Below are 22,466 nucleotides of genomic sequence, written 5' to 3'. Positions count from 1 at the left end.
CTGCCACTGCTTGCTCAAACACTGGTTAGTATGAAGCCAGTGATCTTTAAGTTGAGAATCTTAGAGGCTAAATCTTTAAAAAATGGAAATTCTATTCTATTTCCCTCAACCTTTCATCTTGTGGCTTGTGGATTTTTCCAAGTCATTCTCTTCTTTTGCCAATTTCATTTATCAAATGGATTGGTGCTCATAAGGCAGATGATTGGGAGAAAGTGCAGCCCAGATTAATCAAATCAGCTGTTTGGCATTATTCCTATGAAAGGTGATGTCAGGCAGCAAGTTCAGCTCTGGGCACATGGGGTTTGCGGTCAAATGGAGATCATTTATCTATGCCAAGCCCAATGCCCTCTGCCCCTACCCAAGTGCTCTTTGCCCTCACCCAGTAACCCAATTTGCATTTGAAAAAGAGCAGCAGTTGCAAAAGCACCTTGAGTTTGAGCATGAAGCCTATAGAGAGATGAAGGAGAAGGCTTGTGTGCAGAACCTGGCAGGAGGTCAGGGGCCAGGTCTCCTCTACTGAAGAGAAGGTATTTTTCAGGAGGTGAGAAGCAAGGGTGTTAGTGAAAGAGAGAGAGGCTAGGAATTGGTGAAAGGAAAGGGGTCTGAGAAAGGAGGCTTTCACAAAGAAAAGTCGCTGGTTCTGTCTGTGATCAATCACTCCTAACAAAGAGCCTGGTGACACAGGGCCTGGTTCCTCCCAATACATGGCTATTCTGCTATCCAAAGTCAATCATATAATGCAGACTTTAATTTAAGTGAATGTCCCTACTCTTGGTGGCAACTGCTCCCAACATGGATGGGGTAGCCATTGTCACATTCTGGTGCTGGGTGGCAGGAGCCTCCATCAGAGGCCATACGTTTTCCTGGCTGGGTCCCCCCCAAATGTCAGCCTCAACTGGAAAGCTGAAAAAGACATTTCACATACATAAAATATGTAATTAAAATGATGAATTATTGTAAGATAGAATATTAGCCTTGTGACATTTTAATCCGAACGTGCGGGAGAGGGAGAAAGAGAGTGCAATCCGAAGCGCTCAATTAAATTTAGAATTTCCCCCCTCTATTGTTATGAATAAATAGAAAAGATTCTGTAGCAGTCGGTGGAATTATTAATTGCAAGTAGTGTGGAAGGTGCATGCACCATATCATGAAATGGAATATCATTGTTAGTGACTATATTTCTTGGTAATTAAGGCCCAGACTAATGATGCAAGTTTTCTCCAGCATGATTTTCATCTGATTATGAGGCTGCTTCATTAAGAGCACTCAGCCTAACGAGCTGTAGCTGTAATAAAGTAATTTTCTGTCTTGTGCTCTGATTGATAAAGAGTTTCTATAGCTAAAAGGAATTGAAAATATAATTATAATTAGAAATGGTTGAATAAAGTTATTACAGGATTGCTGAAGGGTAGTGCAATTGACACCGTAATGTTTTTTTGGAAGTGAGCATCTTAAAATTAGACTTTATCAAGCAACAAAACTCCTTTGCTAATAACTGGGCTGAATGTTGCTGCTTCCATAAAATGAACATTTAGATGAAAGGAAAATGAGACTTTCCCACATTGTTCTCGACAAGAAAAACATATGCAGGAAGAATGCTGTCGCCTTTCTTCCCAGCATTCTTCCCTCGTGAAGTAAAGCTTATGAACATACTTTTTACTCCATTTATAATAATTTTCCTTCTGCCATATGTTGGAAAAAGATCTTTTTGATTAAACTGATGTCTTTTTAAGCATACAGTATAATTTGGAGTTTTCCTTTGCCAATGTGCAAGAAGTTAGGCTGTCTTTTTATATATATTTATATTTATATTTATGAAGCAGTGAGTTTCATATAAATTTTCAAATTGTGTAGAGGACTCTTCTTTCCCTCTGTCTTTGTCATGCCTTGCTTGATATCAAAATATAACTGGGGAGGATACACGATTCTACCCCCCCCTCCCAAGGGAAATGCTAATCAACTTTTTATCCTAGAAACCTTATTTCTTTTTATGATGTTCACATTTATAAACCATGAAAACTCCTTTATAGCGGTCCTTGGTGTGTATGTCATTGGATATGTCTGCAATATTGACATATAAATCTATGGCAGTGGTTTTATTTAGAATTAGCAGATACACTTTGTGCTCCAAATTAGTTTCACATATTTAATTTAGTCTCTTTTGTCCCATTTTAGCTCCCTGTGCTGCATGAAAAACATGCATAGACTTTAAGACGATATGGTTATGTAAATCTATTTTATGCAAACTCACATAGATATTATTTGGTTTGAACTGAGGTGTAGATCTACACTTTTGACTGAAATTTTTTGACTGATCTATTTTTTTCCCCAAACTCTTATTTTATACCGTTTTTGACAATTGGAAAGACTTAGCATTTTAAAAAGTTATTTCTAACATATAGGATAATGAAAGCATATTATTGGAATACCATTAGTAAGATTAGAGAGGGAAAAAAGAGGAGAATTTTATTGGTTGTTCATTGAAAATGTTAGCTGTGATTAGTTACATAATCCTACATTAACCTGTAAATTAAAATTCCTTGGTGCAATTTGATGGCTGATTTAATTTTGTCTTTCTTTGTTTGCCGCAGGCTAATTCCATTATGAATTCTTTATACAGCCTTTTCCCTCAATGATTAGCAGCTTCTACTCAAGTTCTGATTACTATTGTACACTTAGCACTACATAAAGCCGGGGATTAATATTCCCCTGAAGAATTGTTGCTATGGATCTGCTCTGTTCCTTCTAAGAGATGTTTCTGCAGCTTCAATTGTCCATAAATTATGATCTCTAGTGAATTATCAGTGGGAGTGAGCTGAGCTTAACAAGCTGAAGAGTGCACTCTCGTTCAGAGAGGAAAAAAAAGCCGGGGAGAGTGAGAAAAAAAGATTCTCAATTATTAATTGTGAGATTGGATCATTCAGAAGCAGTGAAACACCCATCTCTATTCTTGCAGACTGTGCAAATCAGAAAGAGGTTGTAGGTTAAAACAGAAGCTTTTAAAAAAATCTTTCAATATTTAGTGATCATAACATGCCAAAAGATCTAAATGATCTGTAAACAGGTAGGGGAAATGCTGGATCTACCATGAAGTAACAAGGCAGAATTAAAGGGTGTGTTTTTCTTTGAGAACTGGCATTGTCTTAAAATTCAAAGTGTGAATTCCCCCTCTGTCAGTTAAATATATATTTGGGTAGTTTTAAGATATCATTGGGAATAAGAAGATTTAAATGAAGTTGACTTAAGGAATTTTCAAGATAAAGAAGAATTTTTCTCAAGATATTTCTAGATGAATTTGAGCTATAGCTGGGACTCAACTTTGCTTCACTGGAGAAACCAGTTGGAACCAATCTAATACCACAGGCTCGCTGAGTTGTGAGCTTCTTCCAACATATGTCCCAGTACAAGAGAATTGAGAATATACAAACATTTGAATATTATACATAATAAAGTTATTTTTTTCTTTCTAGTACCCTCTCACTGAATTTTCTACTTTTATACTTATTTCTCTCCAATTTTTCCTCTTTTTCATCTTATATATCTATTATTCAACCTTACTTTGGGGGGTTTTCTAATATCTCCCCATAGCCACTTATCCTTCAAGGAACACAATATTGAAAATATGCTGGAGTAAAAATGGTACATTTTGTTGATAATTTTGAAAGCCATCTCAGGACAGAGGAATTGAGATAAACTAAAGGAGTCTGAGAAATACTCTTAACAGATATAGTAGATTCTTTTCTAGGAATTGCCCCTTCCTGGTTTTTTAACTACAAGACAACAAATCATATACCAAGCAAAGATAATTTTGTTCTTGGGAAAGTGATTCCTGTGAATAATTTTTTTCAGCAAGAGCTTCAGATTACACTGCGGAGCTCCTGGAAGGGGGGCAGGGTCCACTTTCTCAGAGCCTGGTCTCTCAGAAGCATGATTCCCTTGCCTGTTGGTCACATCTATGCATGTACACACATGTACACGCATTCAGATACTCACCTGCAGATCTCTGCATACCTCAGTTGAGGCTCAATGTAGGAAATAGATCTTAGGGAAGGTGACAACTGAATTGATCACCAAATTGCGCACTTCTGAGAGTAAAAAGGATGTAACCAATAATGAAGTCAGTACAACATACAACAGATGTTCCCTGGCAAACAGATTATGCAGCAACTTACTTGTAGGGGGGCAGTCCTAAAGGTCAAATCTCCACTCACAGCCCTACATTGGCATGCTTACTATTCTTTTTTTTTTTTTTTTGCCATCTACCACAAAAATGGTCCTTTCTGGATGAGGACTTGAATTCTTCTAATATTAGTAATAGTCACAGATTGTGTCCCAGCCTTTATTTTCTCAGACCCACAAAGAAACTGAAGTTTTCACAAGCCCTTTGGCTTGGGATTAGTGATGCTAATAAACAGCATCTCCAGAGACTGTGTATAATTTCTGGGTGCAATGTGGATGGCAGTTCTGTGTGCAGTGGGACTCAGAGCCTAGGTATGGTGGGTCCCTACCTAGGTAGAGGAGTCCAGGAACATAACAAGATCCTGAGCCCAACAAAGTGGTTGAAGACTAAAAAGAACTGCAAGAACTTAGATTCTAAGACCATGGCATCTCATTCTCTAGTCCTTTTGGAGATTCTCTAGACCTTGTTATCATCAGGAAATTGCTGGTAGAATTAAACAATCAGGTACACAGAGAATACTGGTTAGAATTTCCTCATCTATTTTACAAAAAAGTTATTAGCCTTGAGTTTGAGGTAGCATACTAGCAACAGTTGGAATATGAAAGAGCTTTGGTAGAGTCTGCCCAATTTCCTTTATTAGAAACTCTAGCTTTGATCTCTGCTCTTTTCACCTTCATAAGCTTGCAGGTATGGAAGCAGAGGCCAGTTGCACAAATTTCCTTATAGGTTACATGCTCTATGAGTGATCAAAATAACAATATACCAATAACATTAAGAAAAGTTTTAATGTTGTTTATTGCTATTGTTCTTAACTCCGACCCCCAAAACCTAAATGCTAAGAGTTCTCTCCCTTCTTTCCAAAAGTTCTGACTACCAACTCACCTGCCACCCTCCTCCCCCCAATTAGCACCATGTGCCCTTGGGAAACAGTTCAGGACCAAATAAAATTCATCGATTGACAATTATTCCAATTCCCTTCAATATTCTCCCTGAAAATCTGACAATAAATCTTTTAGCATATTTCATTTTAGTAATTTTCTATACCTATTAACATGTTTTGGTGTCTCTTACATAGATCACTGTAGATCTTCCCATTCTTCCATTCTGCTTTTAATCTAGTTCTATTTAGAAGGGTCTTGATGTGAGATACTAAAGGATTTCCATTGAGATAGATGTTACCAAATTCATTTGACCAGTAACCCATATTGAGGACAAATTTCAAGGCGAAATAAAACTCCAGTCCTCATTTTTTATTGTTATTATTGTTGTCGTGTATAGCAGAATTTACATTACACTTATTGAAGGTGAGTGCCCTTTGGGAACCAAGATATTCTACCAATATTTTCTCTGTCAGAGACGTAAGTTGAGCCCAGTGTGATCAGTGTTTACTGTGGAGACTTATTTTGTGCAAATATCAATGGGAATTTTGGCTGACAAAATAGTCACCGACACCTGCAGGATTACTCAGTTGCTTTCTCCCCAAAAACTGTGGCAAAGAATACATATTTTGATAGGTAGAATAGAGTATTAGTGATAAAGATAGCTGGATTAAGTTTTTTGTTTTAAGTAAAAAAAAAGAAAGTGTTGGAGCCGGAGAGATAGCACGGAGGTAAGGCACTTGCCTTGCATGTAGAAGCTGAGTGTGCCAGCAGCGATTTCTGAGCATAGAGCTAGGAGTAACCCATGAACGCTGCCAGGTGTGACCCCTCCTACTTCCCCCCCCCAAAAGAAAAGAAAAGAAAAGAAAGTGTGGAATGTTGAAGTGACTACCAGACTATCACCATCATGACTAACTTCCATACTATGCTCCACCTTGGTGCTAATAGTAACTGTTTTAAAATGAGATCATTTGAGTCTATGACAAGGCTATGAATATCATTATTAGTTCACGGATGAGGAAAGGGAGGTACTAGGAGAAAATTTTTCTCTACAAATGTTATCAATGGCAAGAGGCAAAGGCAGGATTTGAAGTGAAAGCTTTGAGTCTCACAGTCTAGGATCAACAGTCCTGCTATCTTTGGACAAGGAAGGAGTACTTATCTGAGCATTTGCTCAGACATGCAGCGGCCTTTTACTCCCTGGTCCTGCCCTTTATTTCTGTCTTCTCAGTTACCACCCCCACTCCCTCTCATGAAGGCTCCTCAGTGCTTGCTTGTCCCGCCTCATTCAGATCTTCACTTTAACATTTCCATGCCTACAGCAGCTTAGATTTTACTACCGCCTTTCTTGCCAAATACAAATAATGACTGTTCTTTTTGCTGTTTCTTGTTTCTGGTGCAGGGGGACAATGAGAGGAGCACAGATCAATGTTTCTCAGAGCATGGCTGTTGTCAAGCTTTATAAAGAGGGAGTCCTGGTAACACATCCAGAGGTAGAGACAATTTCCTTGTCCCATTGATGTCTAGCCCAGAGAAAGACTTCTTAGTAGAGGAGCCAATTCTGCATTTGGAAGAAGCAGTGGCAGTTTAAATGGTGTGTGTGTGTGTGTGTGTGTGTTTTAACAATAATCATGCAGGGAGGGCACAGAGGTCTCAAACTAAGGATTTCCCGAACAGTAAGTACAGGCAACACCGTTTAAGACATAAGTTAAATGTTTAGCATTTATTCCTCTAGTATTTGCTAGTGTGGGAGTGAATGAAAGCCCCAAATGAAAGGAAACCACATCTATGGGTGCCTTCCTTTGCTTTTATTTCCTCTTTATTCTCACCACAGTTCAAGTTTGCTTTGGAGCCAAGAGAGCCAAATAATTGAAAGACTTACTGTCAAATTCCTTGCAACTTGATTCCCCTGATTTGCATGAGAGGAAATATATTCTGATGAAGATGTAAATGTACACAATTGTTTTCTTATCTGTAGGCTTCTGTTTGTCTTTGAAAAGAGACTGACTTAAATATGCCCATTTAAAGTAACTAGTAGGGGCTTAATGCCAAGTGATTGCATTCTTCTTTTTTTATATAAGTTCAACTATTTAGGCTTATAAGAAGAATGTTTGACCATTTATGTTAAAATATGAAAGATAAGATGCAAAGATAAGAAGTGGGTTTTACCTTTAAGAACTTGCTTTGAGACACATTTAAAATGTATTTTGTTTTTCTGACTTTTTTGTTTTGTAGATTTGTGGGGCAGAGGGTCATCCAGAAGTGTTTAGGAGCCTCTCATGGTTGTGTTGTATACATTATGCAGTTCCAGGAATGGAACCCAGGGCTCCTGCATACAATGTATGTGCTCCAACACTTTGAACTTATCTCCCTAGCAAATAAAATTAGTTTTTGAAGTCATTTGGAATGTTTTCCATATAAGTTAGATTCTAACACATTGCAATCATAATACTTCATTGTTTACAACAAAGGAAAGATAACAAAAATGTCTTTAATTCCTTAACCTTTGAAGCAAAGCTGGAAGCCATTTTAAGCATTCTCTTTGTTTTTTAAAATAGAAAACTCCAATTGTGGGATTCTGGACTTTTGTCCTGTTCCCTGTGCTCTGAAGTGGGATTAAGACCTGGTGTTAGGAAATTATTGTGACTGTTGGTTGAACAATGACAGTAAGACTAAACTCTGTACACCCCTCACTTTGGCATTCTTTTTTTTGCGAGCTTGTTTTAGGTTTGTTTATCTAGTGCCAATAAGACATTTACAAAATGGTTATGTATTCTGCCAGTCTTTAACCATTTGGTGGTGTTTCATTCTTTAATTAGTTATATAGTATGTTTATGTAATATTTAAATATTTTATTTTATTTAAAATATTTGAATATTTTATTTTTCCACACTTTTTAGGAGAAAACTGTAAATGGACAATGAAAAGCCTCAGGATAAAAAAACTGTAAATGGACAATGAAAAGCCATGTGTAGATTTCGTCAAGTGACCCTAAAAAAGACCAGTTGAACCATTTTATGTTTCTAAGTGGAAATTGTGGCCCTTTAAGTCCATTATACCAGGCCCATGAGTGTTCAGTTGTGAAGAAAAGAAGAAAATGATGGGGGCCAGAGTGATAGCACAGCAGTAAGAAATTTGCCTTGCATATGGCCATCACAGGATGGACCCCGGTTTGATTCCTAGCATCCCAGATGGTTCCCCCAAGCCTGCCAAGAGTAATTTCTGAGTGCAGAGAAAAAACCCTGAGCACCATTGAGTGTGACCGAAAAATCTAAAAACAAATGAAGAAGGAAATACGTTTGAATATGACAAAGAAAGATGATCAGAGACTACCTATGAAAGAGAAAATTTAGCTAAAATTTTTATAAGAATTATTTGAAGTTCTGTAAAAACAGAAGCTCCCTGCAAGTTCAGAGTTTTCCATGTATACTTTTGACTTCAGAGTTAGGATGCATAGAATTAAGCAACAGTAGGACGATTTAGGATTGAAGGAACTTAATTTTTTAATTAAAGTGAGGGGATGGCTACAGTCTTTGGCAACAGTGAGATATAAAAGGATATAAAAATGGCCCAGGTCAGTAGCAGTAGTTTAGAGGTGATGAGTATTTCTAGAGATTATGAGCGCCTGTGATAAAGAGACCACTTTGCCTCCCACTAAGTGGACATTTTAATAAGCAAAAGACTTTGGAAAAATCAGACAGAATGTTTTAAATCTTGTAAGCATGGAAAGAAATAGTACCTGCTTGTTCAGGAGGAGTCTAGGTCCTTTTAGAAGGTGCATCAAGACAAGTTTTAGGCTATGTATATAACATTTTGGAAAATGATATGATGAGGGCAAACGAAATGGATAAATTATGAGAACAGAAATACAAAGGCAGGAAATGTAAGTACAGGGTTAGGGAATAGTGATCTGTAGGAAATTTGCATATTGGGTTAAGGCTCAATTGAAAAGAATCAAGAATGATTAAAGTGGAAGGCAAGGTTGTGGCCAAATCAGTGTTTTGGAATTCCAAGCTAAATGGGTGGTTTAGTTTTAATTTGTTTAACCACTTAATCTGGTGGCGAGGAACCTGGGATTTAGAAGGAAGGGAAAGCAATAATAAAAACTTCTAATATTTTAGTTCTGAGAGTCTGAGTCAGGGATTTTCAAATGGAAATAGGGGGGCAGTGATGCGTTTGAGAGTTAGAAACAGGCATAATATTTCATGATTGTATTGTCAAAAATTAAAGAAAAGAAACAGTTGTGAAAGATTGAGTAGAAGATTGGTAATCTTTAAAATAATGATGTTGGGGCTGATGAGGGTGGTGCTAGAGGTAAGGTGTCTTCTGCCTTGCAAGCGCTAGCCAAGGAAGGACCTGCGGTTTGATCCCCCAGCGTCCCCATATGGTCCCTCCAAGCCAGGGGCAATTTCTGAGCACTTAGCCAGGAGTAACCCCTGAGCATCAAATGGGTGTGGCCAGAAAAAAACAAAAACAAAAAATAAAATAAAATAATGATGCTGAGGGGCTGGAGCAATAGCATAGCAGTAGGGCATTTGCCTTGCATGCAGCAGATCCAGGACGCACCTGGTTTGATCCCCAGTGTTCCATATGATCCCCCTATCCAGGAGTGATTTCTGAGCATATAGCCAGGAGTAACCCCTGAGTATCACCAGGTGTGACCCCCCAAAAAAGACAAAACAAAACAAAACAAAAAACAAATATATAATGATGCTGATTAAATAGAACAGGACAAATTTTAGAGATGCTGAGCTTGAGATAGTTGTGGACTAGCCTGATAAACATTTTCTAGAAAATGTGTTAAAATTGAAGGCACAAAATTTGGAAGTAATTTATTGGGGATAATGGCAAAAGTAATGTAACTAGATGATATTTCCAACTAAGAGTATTGAGAGCAGAGGGTTAAAGCTTGTGGTTTAGAATTGTGGGAATTTGTTATTTTTGGGTTTAGAGGGGAAATGAACCAATGACAAAAGAAATAAGGTTAAGTACAGAGTAAGATCTGATAAGGGAAGAGAAAGCTTCAAGAAGGAAGAGGTAAGCTTCCCAAGTGCTGGGAAGTGGTTGAGGATGTGGCTATTAGAGGTCACCAGAGACCCTTTTAAGTGATCGGGTCCATTTAGAGAGATACTGTGATATCTCCTGTCATATTAACTTGAATGTCTCTACAATACAGGAAGCAGTGACACTGCTGCAAGATAGAGGACTATAGAAAAGAATAGGGCTATAAGCAGAAGTTAAAAACAAAGTGGGGAGATCAATCAGTTAAGAAGTGAGTAATTACATGAAGTAGAAGGGCATTAAAAATGCATTCAATCAGGATGCCCAACAGCCACCATCACCATGCCTGCTTTCGGCTAGCTATATAGACTCACTCTATTCTTGAAAAATCATGTGTATACTTGTCTCACAGCTGAGAAAGGTAATCTTGGGAGAAGAGGTGAGCCAAGTTTTCACCCTGCTGAAGGCTTGCCAGCTGCACCCACCACCCACAATTGCCACTTTGCCAATGGTTCAGCTTCATCACTTAACCACTTATCTCTGCAGAGATGTCAAACCAACCAAAATTCAAGGTATGCCAGTATTTGACTGACATCAACAGAACTTTGTTGAAGCAAGTGTGGTTACTCACCCTCTCTTCTTATAATTTTGGAAGGTCTCGCAGCCAAAACCATGCCCCACAAATGCCCATAATATCAGGTATAGAGTTTGAAATTCTGAATCATGCAGCTGTATCTGTGGTTGATGTGATAACTCAATATTATTACTACTGACCATCTCAGTAGGAACACAGCAATGTATATTTTAAATCACCTAATGTGGGGGCTGGAGAGAGAGCATGGAGGGTAAGGCATTTGACTTGCCTGCAGAAGGATGGTGGTTCGAATCCCAGAATCCCATGAGCCTGCCAGGAGTGATTTCTGAGCATAGAGCCATGAGCAACTCCTGACAAATGTGACCTAAAAACCAAAATAACCAACAAAAAGAAAGTCACCTAATGTTCAATAACAAACAAACAAAAATAAACAATTACAGAAAATCATTCAGCAACAATTAGCTTAGTAAACTTTCTAACAATGACTTAATGATTTCATTGTGATATATAGTAGTTTTCACAAATTTTCTTTTTACTGAACTTTAAAAAAATAATCTCATTACCACTTACCTCTTAACAGGCAATCTAAATATTATTTTGTGTCTGTCAAGGAGGCAGGCTTGGGACTGGGTGGGAATTTGGGGACAAATATGGAGGAAATTTTACACTGGTGATGTTGGAACACAGAATGGAAGAAATAAATGTATTATGAGCACCTATGTCGAACATGGTCCTTAAATAAAGTAATTTATAATAAAGGCATAAATAATAATTAATTCAATAAGCATGGGTTTGAACTTTTTTTTTTGATAAAGTGTCTGGTGAGTGTCTCAAGAGGTTGCAGAGTGGCAAGATAGATTCAGCAGGAGATTGAAGAAATTGAGGGACTCTAAGGCATATACAAAAGAGGATCTACAAAAGAGGATCTAGATACATCTAGTAGGCCCCTTGACTTGAGTAGTTAGATGGTTGAAGTTGTGAACCACATGAGCTAGGACAGCAGGGAGAAAGAGAATGATTGACTATTTTGACAAGGGACATATATAGAAATATTAAACTTGTGAGAAATCAAGATGAGTTCAGAAAGAGAAATTTCAGGTCCAATACTATGTTGCTAGGAAAGTTCTCAGTGGTGACATCCTAGGGTCTGACAGGAAAGGCATTGATGTAGGTTTTTTGAGTTTTCATTGGTTTAAGAGATGTCAAGTCAATTATAGAATAATCCACCAGGGACAGGAAGAGGAGAAGTAATTAGAGTGTCTTGAAAACTAGGTATGTATTAGAAAATATGCAAAAGGGGGGTTTTTTCCACATATATTTCCCCTCACAGTAACAAATGTACATACCATACAGGTGAGAAGTGGAAGGGCTCACAGGATAGCCCCAAAGTTTCTCAGGTTGTAAAGCTCCATTTACGGTAATCCAACCCTTGGGAGAACGGAATTGGAGCAGGATCCCCGTGCAAAATAAACCAAGTCAAGTATAAGAGAAAAAAGCTTATGTTTAACCCATTGTTTTGGGCAAATGCCAAATTCTTGTGGTAGAGACCATGAACAGTTCTTTTTCCTAAAGCCTTTGTTACTTGGTGAAAAGAAAAGTAATAAACCAAAAGTTGTCTATAATAGACGGTGACATGTCTGAATGCGGGACATTTTGGTGAAGATAGGAATGTGCACATGGGGGAGAGAAGTCGTGTGTGTGTGCAAGAATGATGAACTTAGAGGGGGCTGCTAAGGGAAGTTTAAGAATTCAATTAAAGATTAATGGATATATTTGGGGTAGTTTAGGCTCATCCTGAAGAGACTGTGTCCTCATTGTTGTCAAGTCAGTACAAATGTGATACATTCTTTCTGTTTCCCTCGCAATCTGGTCAAGATCAATACTTAAGGAGAAACTTCTCTTAAGGTTGTGATCAATATGTAAATATTTTCAGGAGCCAGGGGGCAATTTAAATATATTACTTGGAGTCATAAGAAATGCATATTTAGATAAGAATCATTGAATGAGAAGAGCTAGAGTGTCCTCTCCAACAAAATGGGTTATTGAATTTTGTTAGTTTTTATGAGTTTTGTGTACTGTTTTTGATTTACAAATTCACCTGACTGAAGTCCATTTAGTCTCTAAAATGGACAGATTAGAACTCCTGCTGGAACTCAGATGTCCAGCACCCCTATCTGCCTGACCTCTGTGCGTGCTGCATTTTCGGCCTGTATTCATCCTGTGTGTGGCTCAATCTGCCAATAGCTAGCCTTCCCTGGAGGTGAGTTTACATGCCCAGGAAAGGGAGGAGCCAGAGGAGCGCATAGCAAACAACCACAACACGTAAGAAAAACCCACAATATAAGTGTGACAATGGGGGAAACAACGCAGGCCAGAACCAGACATAGAGAATGAAGACAGCAACTCAGAAGACCAGAACATGGTCAACTGATTAGTCATGTCTCAGATAAGGAGAGTTTAGAGTAAATATGGAAGAATGTTCAAAGGAACTCAAAAGAAAGTATAGAAGAGAACACTAATAAGAGCCAACAGAATATGAAGATAGAAATGAGAAAACCTCATACTAAAATTTCAGGTCAAATAATAGGTTTCAAAAACTCAGTTGATGAATTGAAGGAAAAACATGGATGAAGCTTTCGCACGGGGGTTAACAGCAGCTGATGATAGAATTAGTACACTGAAGATAAGATGAATAACAACTCCATACAGCAGAAGAGTCAGTAAAAAAAGCCCTTAAAGCAAATGATCAAACAATGAAAAAATTACTCAAAGAATGGGGGACAGATGAAAATAGAAGTCTATGATAAGCTCAACAGAAACAACTTAAGAATCATTAGAGTCCAGAGACCCAGAAGAAATCTCCAGGGAAGAATCACGGTCAAGAACATCATTAAAGAGAAATTACCAGAGCTAAAGAATACATGCGATCAAATCCTGCATGCCCGAAGAGTACCAACTAAAAGAGACTCCAGAAAAAACACCCCAAGACACATCCTAGTCACAATGACAAACCCCATAGATAGAGACAGAATTCTGAACGCAGAAAGACCAAAAAAAGAAATTACATTCAAGGGAACATCCTTGAGTTTACTGCAGACCTGTCACAAGAAACACTCAAGGCCAGAAGGCAGTGGTGGGACATAGTGACAAAACTCAATGAAATAAATGCTTCACCTAGAATACTGCACCCAGCAAAACTCACTTTCAGGTTTGAAGGAACAATAGATGGTTTCACAGACAAACAACAGCTCAGAAACTTTACAGACTAAAACCAGTCTTAAAAGAAAAACTAAAAGACCTACTTTAAGACAAGACTGACCAACAGAGACACCAAACTTCAATAGAAATATGGCACTATATCCCAGGAAAATTCTTTCTCTCAATGTCAATGGACTAAATGCACCAGTTAAGAGACACAGAGTGGCTAAATGGATCAAAAAACTCAATCTAAATGCACCAGTTAAGAGACACAGAGTGGCTAAATGGATCAAAAAACTCAATCCAACCTTCTGCTGTCTACAAGAAACACACTTGAATAGTCAGAACAAGCATAGACTCAAAATAAAAGGCTGGAGGAAAATCATCCACACAAACAATACCCATAAAAAAGCTGGAGTGGCCATACTAATATCAGATGATGTAAACTTTATATTCAGGAAAGTTACAAGGGACAAAGATGGGCATTTTGTATTAATCAAGGGATTTGTACAGCAGGAAGAAATCACTCTCCTAAACATATATGCACCGAATGATGGGCCAGCAAAATACTTAATACAATTGTTGACAAATTTGAAAAATAGTATCAATAACAACACAATAATTGTGGGAAATTGAGCTTCCATATGATCCAGCTATACCACTCCTAGGAATATACCCCAGGAATACAAAAATACAATACAGAAATCCCTTCCTTACACCTATATTCATTGCAGCACTATTTACCATAGCAAGACTTAGGAAATAACCAAGATGCCCTTCAACAGATGAATGGCTAAAGAAACTGTGGTACATATACACAATGGAATATTATGCAGCTATCAGGAGAGATGAAGTCATGAAATTTTCCTATACATAGATGTAATGGAATCTATTATACTGAGTGAAATAAGTCAAAGAGAGAGAGAGATGGAGAAAAACACAGAATGGTCTTACTCGTCTATGGATTTTAAGAAAAATGAAAGATATTCTTGCAATAATAATTTTTATACACAAAAGAGAGAAGAGCTGGAAGTTACAGCTCACCTCATGAAGCTCAACACAAACAGGGATGAGTTTTGTTAGAGAAATAACTACATTTCGAACTATCCTAATAATGAGAATGTATGAAGGAAATAGAAAGCCTGTCTAGAGTATAGGTGGGTGTTGGGTGGGGAGGAGGTAGATTTGGGACATTGGTGATGGGAATGTTGCACTGGTGATGGGTGGTGTTCTTTACATGACTGAAACCCAATCTACATAATCATGTATGTAATCAAGGTGTTTAAATAAAAAATATATTAAAAAATAAAATGGACAGATTACATTACTAACTTCGCATGATGTGAGGACAATATGAAGTCTTTTCATTGATCAAGGACACTCTAAATGTAGTGACTTATATGAGGTTTATAAGGTGGAATATTAGCATGATTCTTGAAGTTACATTTTCTGGTTTCCAGATTGCTATTTTTATGAGACTGACATTTGTAGTGTCCTTTTGATGTCAGCTTCAGTGAAGCATTATCAAATGGGATTCCCATCATCCCATATGGTCCCCAGCCTACCAGGGCAATTTCTGAGTGCAGAGCCAGGAGTGACCCCTGAGAGCTGCTGGGTGTGGCCCCAAAACTAATCAATCAATCAATCAATAATTTAAATATATGGAGTATCTCTGATTATTTTTTTGTTACATAAAAATACAAGTGTGATGTCATTTTCATAGAACTATTTTTATATATTACTTGTCATTGAGTAGTTATCTATTTTTGTTTCTGGTACTGAGCTAAAAGATGGCCCACAAACAAGTTAATTGTCCTTCCTCAGCTAGGTGGTAGCCTGTAAATTTAAAATTATTTTCTAGGTGTGTACCATGTGGCAGATATAATTTTGAGCCCTGAAGTCATGATCTGGAGTCAATGTCTGGAATGGATGACAGAACAACAGAAAGAAGTTCTCCCCACAAGTATGAACTACAGAAAATAGAAAACAATGTTAAGGAATATGAAATTTTAAAGGAAAACTATGAAAGGAGATTAGAGAAGAAATGATAAATGTTCAGTGTGTCAAAAAAGATCTTTCTGAAGATATAATATTTAAAAAAACAAGGGGTTTACCCACAGGTGGTTCTCAGGGGACAACAGTGTTGTACCTGATGGTGCAGTCTCAAGAACATACAGTGCTAGGCCTTGAATTTAGTGTTCACATGTGCAAGATAAATGCTTTACCACTGAGCCATATCCGTTACCCCAAAGGGATGGTGCTTTGAACTGAGCTCACAGTTCCTAGAAGTCTGAGGGAAATTTGACATTAGTTTTGCATTTGGACTTTAGCATGTCACACAGCAACCTATAAAAATGCTACTCTCCCCACCTACAGATGGAGAAGCCAAGTGGAAGTAGTTTAGTGATTCAGAAAGAGTGTACAGAGTTGGATCTTCATTCAAGTGATCTCAGTTCAAGCTGAGTATCTTGCTGGTGCCTGGAAGACATCAGACCTTCAGACATCAACATAGCAATATACCCATGAGAGATGGCCAGCAAGGGTATAAATTCACAGCAAGGTTGCTAACTGACAAAAGGACAAACTGGCAAGAACAGATTTCCAGAGATATCCACCTAGGGAAAAGTTGAGTGCTACAGAACACTCATGAACCTCTCTGAACAAGGCAACTCAGAACCAGCAAAGATGTTAAAGGACAACATCTGACTCTAAATTTAGGATATCCTTTACTAGGAGGAACTATAAAAAACATAACTTCCTCTACTTAAAATGACATCTACCAACCCCTTTCTACCAACTTATGTTGCAGATGTTTTTAAAATGCATTGAAGTCACTGGTGTAAGCAAAATACCTGTTATGTTCTTTCCTTTCCATGTCAGAAAACTCAGAATTTCTGTAACTCCCTCTGGTAAGAAAGCATGGAAATATGCTCAAATCCTCTAGATATCTTTTTTTTCACCCTTGAGCAGTACAAAAAAATGCTGTGAACTGACAGTCATTTTGCTAACGCTCACTTTCCATACATCTTGACAGAACTTCTCCTAGGAAACCTCCCTTACACTCACTGTGATATTTTCTGCTTTGCATTGAAGTATGTTTTCAAGAAGCACATGGAGTTATTTCTGTTTTAAATTTTATTTGAGCCCCTGTCCAGGGAGTCCTTGAATATGCACTGGCTACCAGATGCATTAGCAGGCAGTGTTTCTGATTTAACTAAAGGGATTTTACTTAGAATAAAAAGACAACAGAGACTTGAGTTTTTCTTCTGGCATTGAAGAGGATCTAGGTGGTGGAAAAAAGCACCTGTGTAAACACTATCCCTGCTCTTCAATAATAGACTCTGGAATTATTTTTGTGGCTCTTGCATCTTTTTAAAATCATGGAAGCCACTCTTGACCATTAGAGTTGACCCATGGACACACATTTACTGTCATTTCCTACTTAAAATCTCCAAATTATACTCAGAGTAATAGTCACTCATAGTTTCCATTACTGTATATATTATAAAATTAGGAATCATTAAAATATTCTTATTTTATTCTTTGAATTAGCATGGCCAATATAACACAAACATGAGTGCATATATGATTTTCTTCACAAGAAAACTATAAACAAGCATATTTGAGATCTTGGGATGTTTAGGGAGTCTAGACAAATACATTTTAAAAATTACCACAAATTTTACTAGAATCTCCACTTCCAAAGGAAGAAATATTAGGGTATATGTTTTTTGTTGCTGACTCAGGTTTTGACCTGTCCTCACAATAAAATGGGAAATCCTGGGGAAGAGAGTTCTGGAAAGCATATTCACGAGGAAGAAAGCTGTAAGAGAACCAACAGTTCTAAACTCTCAGCTCTTGATTTTCCTCTAGAACTTTAGTTTGTTTAATTTGGCTATAAATCTTTTGTTTACTCTTTTCCTTACTTCTTTTTTTCTAGCACATATTCCACAGTCCAAAATTAAGAACCTTCTCTGGGTGACAGAAAGGCTGTAGTGGGAGGTCTACTTTAGTGGTGGTGAAGTGCAGTAACTTTATGTGGTAATGCTATAAACTTTAACATTATTATAACTATGTTACCTAAACCAGAACAGTATTTTAAAGGAAAAGAAAAAGTCCTGCTTTGTAAAGATTTTTTTCCCTAGCTCCTCTCATTTTATGATATCAATCTAAAAAAAACAATCAACCATATATTTTTATCATTTTTCTATTACTCCACACCTGTTCCTGAGGGTTTGTTAAGCAACTGAACCAGCTGGACAACATAGGAATACAACTTAGATTCACAGGACACATTGTGAATGGGTATTTAGTACAGCCCTGCCATATGCTACATCCTCCCATATAGTATGTCCTGGCTCACAACATTGATTTAATTCATTCAATATTTATTTTGTGAGCATTTATTTTATGTGTTCCATAGTAACAGGACTTAGAATAAATAGATCAGTGAGCCAAACTGAAAGATACCTTCTTTGTGTCAGTTTCTGAATATAAAACAGATGATGCCCAACTAAATACCACATCATCTTTATTAATATATATATGTATATATATATACACAAAGAATTTATGGTGAATTGACTAAGGGTCTGGCTGATTACTTTCTATATTTTGTTTGGTCTAAGAAAACGTAACTGGGGTAACAAGTGTAATATCTGAATTCCAAGGAGTAGTCAGTGTGAGAAGACTGAAAGGAGTCCACAAGCAGAGAAAATACCTAGAATAATGGCCCTGAGATAACATTTGTCTGCTCTTGTGCAAAAAACTGAAAGGATGGTAGGTATTAACAAGAGTGGAGAAAGAAGAGAGGTGTAGTATTAACATTTAGGTAGATAAAGTGACCACAGTTATAGTACAGGTAGTAAGTTGCTTTTTTTTTTTTTTTTTTTTTTGCTTATACTGACCCAATTTAATACCTGGTGCTGCATATGTTTTCCTAAATACTGCCAGATGCTGTCCTTAGTACAGAGTTAGGAATAGTTTTTGCAGGGATGAGTTTAGTTAGAGAAATAACTAAGTTTCGAACTATCCTAATAAAGAGAATGTATGAGGGAAATAGAAAGCCTGTCTAGAGTACAGGCAGGGATTGGGTGGGGAGGAGGGAGATTTGGGGACATTGGTGGATGGGAATGTTGCACTGGTTGATGGGTGGTGTTCTTTACATGACTGAAACCCAAATACAATCATGTAGGTAATCAAGTTGTTTAAATAAAAACATATAAAAAAGGAATAGTTTTTGAATACCACTGTTACCTTATAACTCCCAAACTACTAAAATTAAATAAATGAAATAAAATAGGGTAGATAAAAAAAGGTTGTAGAATTGCAAAATTAAAGAAATTGTAGCTTTAGTAAATTCTATTTGATGAGCCATTTTCATATTGAGGGAATATTGAATAACTCTTATAACTTTAGGGTGTGTGATAGGTGTTATATAGGTGAGAAGGTGAGTGTGGAAAGAATTAGAAATTGAATGGAAGAGTTTTGGCTCCCACCTGCAGTGAGAATCAATCTGTAAGGATCTCTGATCATTTTTGGCTTGCTATCTAGAAGTAAAAAGTAGATTCTTGCATTGATCCGAGTTATATATTTTTTTCAAAATGGCTTTGGAAGAAAGAATGAGGTGAACAGATCTAGATACTTCAAAGATCAAGTATAGATTTTTGGCTGTTAGAGAAGTAGTTAACAAAGGAGAATCTGTCACAAAAGTAAGAGATCAAGAATCCCCTATGAGGACAAACTGTGTCATTGGCAAGTCTGATGGTCTGACTCTTAGAAGAAATGAAAAGGGAAGAAGAGGTTGAGGATGGTACTGGCAACTCCACAGATTTTGAAGTACACCTGAACTGGCTCATGATCTCTCACAGTCTGCCAGTGGCACAGTGGTATCACGAGACAACTTCAGAATGAACCTTGGATAACCCTCCTTAGTGTGATCCAACTTTGCCTATCACATGTTGCCAAATATTTTGATCCAGAGATGCTGAGTGCTCAGAACCTCAAGTACTATAGTTACAGGATCCTGCTTTTCCTGAGATTGTCATCTTTGCAAATATGCTCTTTATGTATGTTGATCATGAGTGCTGTAAGTGCATTGATGGAAAAAGTATACAAAGAATTTACTGAGGAGCTAAAGTTTATTATATATATAAGTTATATATATAAAGTTTATTATATATATACTGCTGTGAAACTTTGGGTTGTTGATTGTGAACCATATTCATTTCCAGTATAATGGTATTTTATTTGGATTAATTCTGCTCTCCATTGCATATTATTTAAAAACAACCTGATAAGATAATGCAAGAAGGAAGTAACCTTTCATGGTCCCCTGGCAGTTTCCTTTGAAGAATCTTAGGAACATTATCTCATCTTATTCTTCCAAAATCTCTGTGAGAAAAGGCATATGGAAGGAGCATTTATCTTTGCTGTTCTCCTACATGTCTACCTCTCTGTAGCACCAGCTTATGATATATATCTGTTCCAATCTTACTGTTTCATTGCACATAAGCTAGATGGATGCAGTCAATGGACAAGTTTCAGCTTTATTCATCTTACTACCCTGAGGCTGACTGTTTTCTTAGTCTCTACTCTTTCATTAGGTCCATTCCTAGCCTTAAATCAGCTGCCTCAAGAATTTGGCCAACTCCTCCCTTTCAGAGAGGCCTATTCCATGCCGACTGGGTTTTAAACAATTTCTTGAACAAAATTATGTGTATTATTGGTTTAAAATGGAAACTTTTAGATCCCAATAAGATTACCAAGGTTTCCATGACAAGTTGGAGCATGTGGTGCTCCGCTCAGTCATATATTTGGCCACCTTTACTTGTACTCAGGTGGTTGTATTGCCCTTATTTTCTGTCTTTAGTTTATTAATTATTTTCAAAGAGCTTGATTTCATTAAGCTTTTGTATTGGTTTCAGGGTTTACAGTTAATTAATTTCTGCTTAAATAAATAATAAATTTTATTTTTTTCCTTTCATTTGTCTGCTTTTGGCTCATTTTGTTGATCTTTTCTAATTTCTGATGCTGTACCATTGAATTATTTATGTAGGCCACTTCTTTTTTCCTGATAAAGGTTTGCATAGCTATAAATTTTCCTCTTGAGACTGCTTGTTTTATTTCCCCAAAATTCTGATAATTTGTATCTTCATTTTCATATCATTCCAGGAATCTTCTGATTTCCTCTTTTATTTTTGCTATGATCAATTGGTTGTTCAGTAGAGAGCTGTTATTTTTTCATTCCAGTTTACTATTCACTTCTACTTTCAGTGCATTATTTTAGTGAGAAATAGTGAATATATAATTTCTATCTTCTTGATTTTTTGGAGGTAAGTTTTGTGATCCAACATGTAGCCTATCTTGAAGAATGTCCCATGTGCACCAACTAAATACCACATCATCTTTATTAATATATATGCAAAGAATTTATGGTGAATTGACTAAGGGTCTGGCATTTTTGCCACTGTGTCTCTTAGTGCATTTAGTCTAGTGACATTGAGAGAGATTGTTGTCATGAAATGTTGTGCCATGTTTTTGTAGAAGATTTGTTTTGTCTTGTCTTAATGTACCCCTTTCAGTTCTTTTAAAGTTGGTTTTGACTTTCCTAGAAACAAATGACAATGGAGACACAAACTATCAGAACCCATGTGACACAGCAAAAGCGGTACTGAGAGGAAAATTTATAGCTTTGCAAGCACACATCAGGAAAGAAGAAGGGGCATACCTGAATAGGTTAATGACGCAGCTCATAGAATTAGAAAGTACTCAACAAAAGGACCCAAAAATAGGGAGACAGAAGGAAATAACAAAGCTGAGAGCAGAAATCAATGAAGTGGAAACCCTAATAACAATGCAAAAGATCAACAAAAGCAGAAGTTGGTTCTTTGAAAAAATAAACAAGATTAATAGACCACTGGTAAAATTAGAGAGAGAGAGAGAGAGAGAAACTTGAAAAAGGAGAGATCACTACTGATATGATAGAGATTACCAAAGGGTAATCAGAAACTACTTTGAGAAACCCTATGCCACTAAAAATGAAAATCTAGAAGAAATGGATAAATTTTTGGACTCTTATAATCTTCCATGGTTGAATGAAGAGGATGTAGCATATCTAAACACACCCATCACTATTGAGGAAATTAAGACAGTAATCAAGTGTCTGCCCCAAAACAAAAGTCCAGGCCCAGATGGATTTACTAATAAATTCTTTCAATCCTTTCAAGAGGAACTTCTATCAATCCTGGCAAGACTCTTTTATGAAATTGAAAAAAGAGGAACACTTCCAAATAGCTTTTATGAAGCCAACAACATCACCTTGATACCTAAACCAGACAGAGATGCTATGAAAAAAGAAAATTACAGACCAATATCGCTAATGAATACAGATGCAAAGATCCTTAACAAAATCCTGGCAAATAGGATTCAATGCATCATTAAGAAAATCATCCACTACGATCAAGTAGGTTTCATCCCAGGAATGCAAGGCTGGTTTAACATCCATAAATTTATCAACATTATACACAACATCAACAATAAGAAAAATAGAAATCACATGATCATATCAATACATGCAGAGAAAGCATTTGATAAGGTCTAACACCCATTCTTG

General features: G+C 37.0%; 1 pseudogene; it reads left to right on the top strand.

Moving 5' to 3' along the window:
• The first annotated feature begins 295 nt into the window (after positions 1-295).
• Positions 296-22,466, top strand: part of LOC126024133 (probable dolichyl pyrophosphate Glc1Man9GlcNAc2 alpha-1,3-glucosyltransferase) — a 78,166-nt pseudogene continuing 55,995 nt past the window's right edge.

This window comes from Suncus etruscus, chromosome 12 (genome assembly GCF_024139225.1).
Source record: "Suncus etruscus isolate mSunEtr1 chromosome 12, mSunEtr1.pri.cur, whole genome shotgun sequence".
Taxonomy (NCBI): Eukaryota; Metazoa; Chordata; class Mammalia; order Eulipotyphla; family Soricidae; genus Suncus; species Suncus etruscus.
Note: the sequence above shows the minus strand (reverse complement) of the source record. Positions and strands in the feature narration are given on the sequence as shown.